The sequence below is a fragment of the Salmo trutta genome, chromosome 38, assembly GCF_901001165.1.
Source record: "Salmo trutta chromosome 38, fSalTru1.1, whole genome shotgun sequence".
Classification (NCBI taxonomy): Eukaryota; Metazoa; Chordata; class Actinopteri; order Salmoniformes; family Salmonidae; genus Salmo; species Salmo trutta.
In genome coordinates this window covers 17,540,884-17,549,772 of record NC_042994.1, presented here as the reverse complement: position 1 = coordinate 17,549,772, position 8,889 = coordinate 17,540,884, and positions in this window count along the sequence as shown.

Below are 8,889 nucleotides of genomic sequence, written 5' to 3'. Positions count from 1 at the left end.
GAGTTTATGTCACAACCCGGCTCGTGGGAAGTGACAAAGAGCTTTTATAGGACCAGAGCACAAATAATAATATAATACTACTCAATAATGTTCCTCTTTATTTAACCATCTTACGTATAAAACCTTATTTGCTGATAAAAAATGGTGAATAACTCACCACAGGTTAATGAGAAGGGTGTGCTTGAAAGGGATGCACATAGCTCTGCAATGTTGGGTTGTATTAGAGAGAGTCTCAGTCTTAAATCATTTTCCACACACAGTCTGTGCCTGTATTTAGTTTTCATGCAAGTGAGGGCCGAGAATCCACTCTCACATAGATACGTGGTTGCAAAGAGCATCAGTGTCTTAATAGCGTGATTTGCCAAGGCAGGATACTCTGAGCACAGCCCTATCCAGAAATCTGGCAATGGCTTCTTATTAAATTTAATTTTCACAGAACCACTTGTTGCAATTTTGATGAGGCTTTCTTGTTCAGATATCGATAAGTGGACTTTAGGCAGGGCATAAAAGGGATAACGAATCCAGTTGTTTGTGAACCCTCCTGTCTCGAATCCTCCTATCTCAGCCTCCAGTATTTATGCTGCAGTAGTTTATATGTCGGGGGGCTAGGATCAGTCTGTTATATGTGGAGTATTTCTTCTGTCTTATCCGGTGTCCTGTGTGAATTTAAGTATGCTCTCTCTAATTCTCTCTCTCTTTCTCTCTTTTTCTCTCTTTCTCTCTCTCGGAGGACCTGAGCCCGAGGACTCCTTGCTGTCCCCAGTCCACCTGGTCGTGCTGCTGCTCCAGTTTCAACGGTTCTGGACGCGGCTATGGAACCCTGACCTGTTCAGTGGACATGCTACCTGTCCCAGACCTGCTGTTTTCAACTCTCTAGAGACAGCAGGAGCGATAGAGATACTCTGAATGACCGGCTATGAAAAGCCAAATGGCATTTACTCCTGAGGTGCTGACCTGTTGCACCCTCAACAACCACTGTGATTATTATTATTTGACCCTGCTGGTCATCTATGAACATTTGAACATCTTGGCCATGTTCTGTTATAATCTCCACCCGGCACAGCCAGAAGAGGACTGGCCACCCCTCACAGCCTGGTTCCTCTCTAGGTTTCTTTCTAGGTTCTGGCCTTTCTATGGAGTTTTTCCTAGCCACCGTGCTTCAACACCTGCATTGCTTGCTGTTTGGGGTTTTAGGCTGGGTTTCTGTACAGCACGTTGTGACATCAGCTGATGTAAGAAGGGCTTTATAATTAAATTTGATTTGATTTGTGTCGTCCGTCTTGGGAAAGTAACTGCGTGATTGCGCACCCAGCTTACTCAGGTGCTTCGCTATATCACATTTGACATTGTCCGTAAGCTTGAGTTCATTTGCACACAAAAAATCATACAATGATGGAAAGACCTGTGTGTTGTCCTTGTTAATGCAGACAGAGAAGAGCTCCAACTTCTTAATCATAGCCTCAATTTTGTCCCGCACATTGAATATAGTTGTGGAGAAGTCCTTGTAATCCTAGTTTCAGATCATTCACGAGAGTTCAGGGGCCTTGCTTTAAGAAAGTTAACCATTTTCACTGTAGTGTCCAAAACGTCTTTCAAGCTGTCAGGCATTCCCTTGGCAGCAAGAGCCTCTCGGTGGATGCTGCAGTGTACTCAAGTGGCGTTGGGAGCAACTGCTTGCACACGTGTTACCCCTCCACTATGTCTCCCTGCCATGGCTTTTGCGCAATCAGTACAGATACCAACACATCTTGACCACCAAAGTCCATTTGATGTCACAAAGTCTTCCAGTACTTTAAAAATATCCTCTCCTGTTGTCCTGGTTTCCATTGGTTTGCAGAAGAGGATGTCTTCCTTAATTGACCCCACATAAACGTAACGGACATATACCAGGAGCTGTGCCAGGCCCGTCACGTCTGTTGACTCGTCCAGCTGTAACGCGTAGAATTCACTGGCTTGTATGTGAAGCAGTAATTGTTTCAAAACATCTCCTGCCATGTCACTGATGTGTCGTGAAACAGTGCAGGTATAGTACTGCTGGTAGTAGCAGTACTACCACTAGAGCTGGTATGTGTCTCTATGCCTTACTTTTTTCAACCATTTATCAATTTTCGAGAAAACGGAATGAGCAGCAGCTACGTTTGGCTAAATATGGACCGTTAGGGGAATTCCTGTGAGAGAGTAACGGTTAATGTGATTGGATGTTAATTATTTGACTGGGCTACCTGTATTTGTCACAGAAAATGTTGTACTGGAGAGAAGACCAAGGCGCAGCAGGTATTTGGATACTCATATTTTTAATTTAAAAAAAGGAGTAAAGCATCCACTTGACAAAACAATAAAGATCACGACAGCAACAGTTCTGCAGGCTATTAAACGCAGTGCAAAACCAACCACCCACAACCCCAAAGAAAAACACACACACCTATATAGGACTTCCAATCAAAGGCAACTCAACACACCTGCCTTCAATTGGAAGTCCCAATCACCAACCCAACATTTAACAAACACAAACCACCTGCCACATCCTGACCAAGACTAACACAATACGCCCTCTGCTGGTCAGGACGTGACAGTACCCCCCCCTCAAGGTGCAGACCCCGGGATGCACCTAAAAAAAGAAAACACAAGAAAATCCCCAATACCCCAACAAAACCAACAAACAATAACCCCTAAACAATAAGGGAGGGAAGGGAGGGTGGCTGCCGTCACCGACGGCACTGTGCTACACCCTCCCTCCCCAACCCACCTATCCTGGAGGTGGCTCAGGTGCAGGACGTGGACCTCGATCCACCTTCGGCGTCGCCCACTTTGGTGGAGCCGATAGCTGCGCCGGGCAGACGGGCCACTCGGGCTGACCCTGGCAGACAGACCACTCTGGCTGGGTCGGAAGACATGCGGGCCAGTCGGGCTGGGCCAGAGGACAGGCGGGCCACTCGGGCTGGGCCGGCGGACAGGCGGACCACTCGGGCTGGGCCGGAGGACAGGCGGGCCACTCGGGCTGGGCCGGAGGACAGGGGGGCCACTCGGGCTGGGCCGGAGGACCGGAGGGCCACTCGGGCTGGGCAGGAGGACAGGAGGGCCACTCGGGCTGGGCCGGAGGACAGGAGGGCCACTCGGGCTGGGCCGGAGGACAGGAGGGCCACTCGGGCTGGGTCGGAGGACAGAAGGGCCACTCGGGCTGGGCCGGAGGACAGGAGGGCCACTCGGGCTGATCATGACTGACGGGCCACTCTGGCAGCTCCGAACAGGCAGGGCACTCTGGCAGCCCCGAACAAGCAGGCCACTCTGGCAGATCCAGACAGGCAGGGCACTCTGGCAGCCCCGAACAGGCAAGCCACTCTGGCAGATCCGGACTGTCGGGCCACTCTGGCAGATCCAGACAGGCAGGGCACCCTGGCAGCCCCGAAAGGCGGGCCACTCTGGCAGTTCCGGGCAGTCGGGCCACTCTGGCAGATCCAGACAGGCAGGGCACTCTGGCAGCCCCGAACAGGCAGGCCACTCTGGCAGTTCCGAGCAGTCGGGCCACTCTGGCAGTTCCAGGCAGTCGGGCCACTCTGGCAGTTCCGGGCAGTCGGGCCACTCGGGCATCTCCGGGCAGACGGGCCACTCGGGCATCTCCGGGCAGACGGGCCACTCGGGCAGACGGGCAGACGGGCCACTCTGGCGGCTCCTGACTAGCGGGCGGCTCTGGCAACTCCTGACTGGCGGCGGCTCTGGCGACTCCTGACTGGTGGGCGGCTCTGGCGACTCCTGACTGGCGGGCGGCTCTGGCGACTCCTGACTGGCGGGCGGCTCTGGCGACTTACGACTGGCGGGCAGCTCTGGCGACTTACGACTGGCGGGCAGCTCTGGCGACTTACGACTGGCGGGCAGCTCTGGCGACTCCTGACTGGTGGGCAGCTCTGGCGACTTACGACTGGCGGGCAGCTCTGGCGACATACGACTGGCGGGCAGCTCTGGTGACTCTTTACTGGCGGGCAGCTCTGGTGACTGTTGACTGGCGAGGCTGGGCTGACGCACTAGATTCCTGATGCGTGGGGCTGGTACTGGACATGCCAGCCTGGAGACACGCGCCTCCATGCTAGTGCGTCTAGCGGGAAACACCGGACCGAAAGGGCGCACTGGCGGTCTTGAGTGCAGGGTTGGCATCACCCCTTCCGGCTCAATGCTCACCTTGCCCTGGCACCTGCGGGGCGCTGGTACCGGGCGGACTGGGCTGTGCGTCCGTATAGGCGAGATGGTGCGTACCTCAGCGTAACATGGCGCCCTCCACCTCATACGCACCTCCCTGTAGTCACGGGTAGCTGGCTTACGGCTCTTCCTTGGCCTGGCCAAACTACCCGTGTGTCCCCCCCAAAAAAAATCTTGGGGCTGCCTCTCGGGTTTCCTAAGCTCCCTTAACTTGTCCTCCCAGAATTGTCTTTCGTCCTGCCAGGTCCATTCCTTACGTTCCTCCTGGCGCTGCTCCTTCCTCTTACGCTGCTTGGTCCTGGTTTGGTGGTGGGTGGTTCTGTCACAGAAAATGTCGTACTGGAGAGAAGACCAAGGCGCAGCAGGTATTTGGATACTCATATTTTTAATTTAAAAAAAGGAGTAAAGCATCCACTTGACAAAACAATAAAGATCACGACAGCAACAGTTCTGCAGGCTATTAAACGCAGTGCAAAACCAACCACCCACAACCCCAAAGAAAAACACACACACCCATATATGACTTCCAATCAAAGGCAACTCAACACACCTGCCTTCAATTGGAAGTCCCAATCACCAACCCAACATTTAACAAACACAAACCACCTGCCACATCCTGACCAAGACTAACACAATACGCCCTCTGCTGGTCAGGACGTGACAGTATTTGACATTGTGTTGTTATTTTGCTGAACACTAGATGGTTAAATTTAATTTTTGGCAGTGAAATGAGGCTACTCAGGCGAGAAAAAAACATCACCCAAATGTATAGCCCTGTTGGATAATCTAAATAGACTGTTTGAAAATGTGAATCGCATTTTTATTTGGCGTAACCCAGACGACATTGCGCGTACCCCTGGGGGTGTGGGCTTACCCCAGTTTGGGAATAGCCGTACTAAGCTATATGGAATTGTTTTAAGAAGGTCATACCAAGGATCATTTAGCTATTTGATTTTGAATTTTAAGACCCCTTGAAGTCTACAAAATATATTTAAAAAATATGTTTTGGCCTTACTGCTATTAGCCCATACAAATGCATTGAATAACAGATTCACTACATGGAACAACAGATAGTCCCTCCAAAAAAACCTAAAGGAAGTTTGTTCTGAAGTGTCTGTCCTATATCTGAGAGATATAAGAAAGATCAGGAAACGTATTCATTTCTTTTTTACGTATTTAACCCCGTATTTGTGGCAATAAACAGAATCCATATATACTTCCATTCATTTTTTTAACTGGTACCGGGGGACCTTCATACGAGTCTTGTGAGGCATGTGGGCGTACTAGAGCAAAACAACTGACATGTACTTGTTTGTGAGAGTCTCACCTTTCCACAAAAGGGTCATTAGTGTGTAGCCCAAACTGTTCGGATGCTACAGACAGAAGTTGGCAGATTGGCTGTACCAACTTCAGACGAGTCCCAAGGTGCTTGTGGGGGTCGTAGAGCAAAACAGAGAACACCATCGTGTTCGTGAGAGTCTCATCTTTCCATATAGGGGCCAATCTCCCTTCAGACAATTTTGTGAGAAGACCGATTTTTGGGATGTTTCATGGTCTGATAAACGGTCTAGCTCTGTCACTTTTCACCGCAGATGCAGAAGTGCGACATTGGCAGATGCGATGTATTGAGACGCATATAATGCAAAAACAAACAGATATTGCTAGCTTAAACCGACAGATTTTTATGGGGATTTTTAATTGTTATGCCAGTTAGATTTCCACGGGGGCATGGACATCAACTCTAGGGGGTTAAGGCCTGCTTTAAATGCCCCAACAGCATAGCCACGGGAAGTATGGGTGCTGAGGGTGCTGAGCATATACATTCTTTCACAAAAGTAGTGCACTGGGCCTTTACTATTATTAATGGACACATATAGACATCTGTAGCACGGGCCAAAACATTTTTTCAGCATCTCCACTGGCAAAAAATGTTGTTGTATAAGAACAGTATCTTATAGGATTCAACAGTTGAAATTGTAAGCATGGCACTTGCAATGCTAGGGTTGTGGTTTCAATTCCCTTGCAATCAAATCAAACTTTATTTGCCACATGCACCAAATACAAGTGCAGACTTCACCATGAAATGCTTACTTACAAGCCCTTAACTAACAGTGCAGTTCAAGAAGAAAAACATATTTACCAAGTAGGCAAAAATAAAAAGTTATAATAAAAAGTAACACAATAAGAATAACAATAACGAGGCTATATACAGGGGGCACCGGTATCAGGTCAGTGTGTAGGCTAGTTGAGGTAATCTGTACATGTAGGTGGGGGAAAGTGACTATGCATAGCTCCCAAACAAACAGTGAGTATCAGCAGTGTACAAAAAGGGGGGGGGGGTCAATGTTAATTGTCTGGTGGCAATTTTTATGAATTGTTCAGCAGTCTAATGGCGTGGGGGTAGAAGCTGTTGAGGAGCCTTTTGGTCCTAGACTTGGCGCTCCGGTACCGCTTGCCGTGCGGTAGCACAGAAAACAGTCTATAACTTGGGTGACTGGAGTCTCCGACAATTTTAGGGGCCTTCCTCTGACACCGCCTGTTATATAGGTCCTGGATGGCAGGAAGCTTGGCCCCAGTGATGTACTGGGCCATTCGCACTACCCTCTGTGGCGCCTTACGGTCAGATGCCGAGCAGTTGCCGCTTCTTGACACACACCCCTTGTCTTACCAGAGGTAGCGCCTCTGTTCGGCTGGTGCATGGAAAATCTCGCTAGCTCTATGTTGTCCGTATCTTCGTTCAGCCACGTCTTGGTGAAACATAAGATGTTACAGTTTTTAATGTCCTGTTGGTAGGATAATCTTAATAGTAGGTCATCAATTTTATTTTCCAATGATTGCACGTTAGCAAGAAGAATGGAAAGATTTGGGAGTTTACTCGCTCGCATCCGGATTCTCAGAAGGATTCCCGATCTGCGTCCCCATTTCCGGCGTCTTTTCTTCACGCAAAAGAGGTGGATTTGGGCCTGTTCCAGTGAAAGCAGGATATCCTTCTCGTCGGACTTATTGAAGTAAAACGTTTCTTCCAGTTCAAGGTGAGTAATCGCTGTTCTGATGTCCAGAAGCTCTTTTCGGTCATAAGAGACGGTAGCAACAACATTATGTACACAATAAGTTAAGAAATAAGTTACACAAAACGCCAAAAATAAATAAATAAATAGCACAATTGTTTGGGAGAATGTAAAACATCAGTCATGTTCTTCGGTGCCATTCGCCATTCACATTCAATGCTAGGGTTTTGGGTTCAATTCCCACCGGGGACCAGTAGAAACATTTATGTAGTCACTGCTGTAAATTGCTCTGGATAAGAGCATCTACTAAAATATAAAAGGAATGAATAGACCATTTCAATTTACACGTAGAAATAAATTGCATTTGCAAGGTATTTCAAGAACTGGAAAACATACAGTGAGGGAAAAAAGTATTTGATCCCCTGCTAATTTTGTACGTTCGCGCACTGACAGAAATGATCAGTCGACATCTGACCGTGGCGCCTTACGGTCAGATGCCGAGCAGTTGCCGCTTCTTGACACACACCCCTTGTCTACCAGAGGTAGCGCCTCTGTTCGGCCGGTGCATGGAAAATCCCGCTAGCTCTATGTTGTCCGTAGGGAAAAAAGTATTTGATCCCCCTGCTAATTTTGTACGTTTGCCCACTATAATTTATAATTCTCTCTTATAATTTTAATGGTAGGTTTATTTGAACAGTGAGAGACAGAATAACAACAAAAAAATCCAGAAAAACGCATGTAAAAAAATTTATAAATTGATTTGCATTGTAATGAGGGAAATAAGTATTTGACCCCTCTCAATTAGAAAGATTTCGTGTTTGGTTGTGTTTTTGGTCGTGTTTCGGTGGACGCATGGCTCTCGACCTTCCCATGTCCGTACAGGAGTTGCAGCGATGGGACAAGACTGTAACTACCAATTGGATATCACAAAAAAGGGGGTAAAAAGAATACATTTAGTTAAAAAAAAATCACAAAAGTAGTACACTTGGCCTTTACTAGTCCATTTTTTTCTGCATTGGAGAGATCTGTGCCACTGACTTAGTATAAGGGCACAAGGCAGATGGTTGAGCTCCGATATTTATTATACCAAAAGGGGTAGGCAAAAGGCAGGTCGGGGACAAGCAAGAGTTCATAAACCAGGTCAGAGTTCAAACAGTACCAAGGGATAGGCAGGCTCGAGGTCAGGACAGGCAGAGTGGTCAGGCAGGCGGATTCGGCGTCAGGGCAGGCAAGGTTCAAAACCAGGAGGGCTAGGAATAAACAGAGACTGAGAAAAATAGTAGCTAGGAGAAACGCTGGTTGACTTGGCAAAACAAGACGAACTGGCACAGAGAGACAGGAAACACAGGGATAAATACACCAGAGACAATCACAAAGACAGGTGAAACAGATCAGGGTGTGACACTTAGTCTGGCTTTAATTCCAGTTTGACTACAAATTAATAATTGATATGCTGGATTCAAAACTCCATCTCAACCAAAAATTTGGATTAAGCCAGTGGCTCAGATGCAAATATCCAAGCACATCTTCTCCTTTAAATGTTGATAGTTGGTTGCGTTGTCAACCAAACACAATTCAATATTACTTTTGTAATACAATAAATAGACTAAAGTTAAGCCTATCTTACAAACTAATGTAACAGTATTTATTTAACCTTAAAATTAGTAACACATCCATGGCCACATTTTGA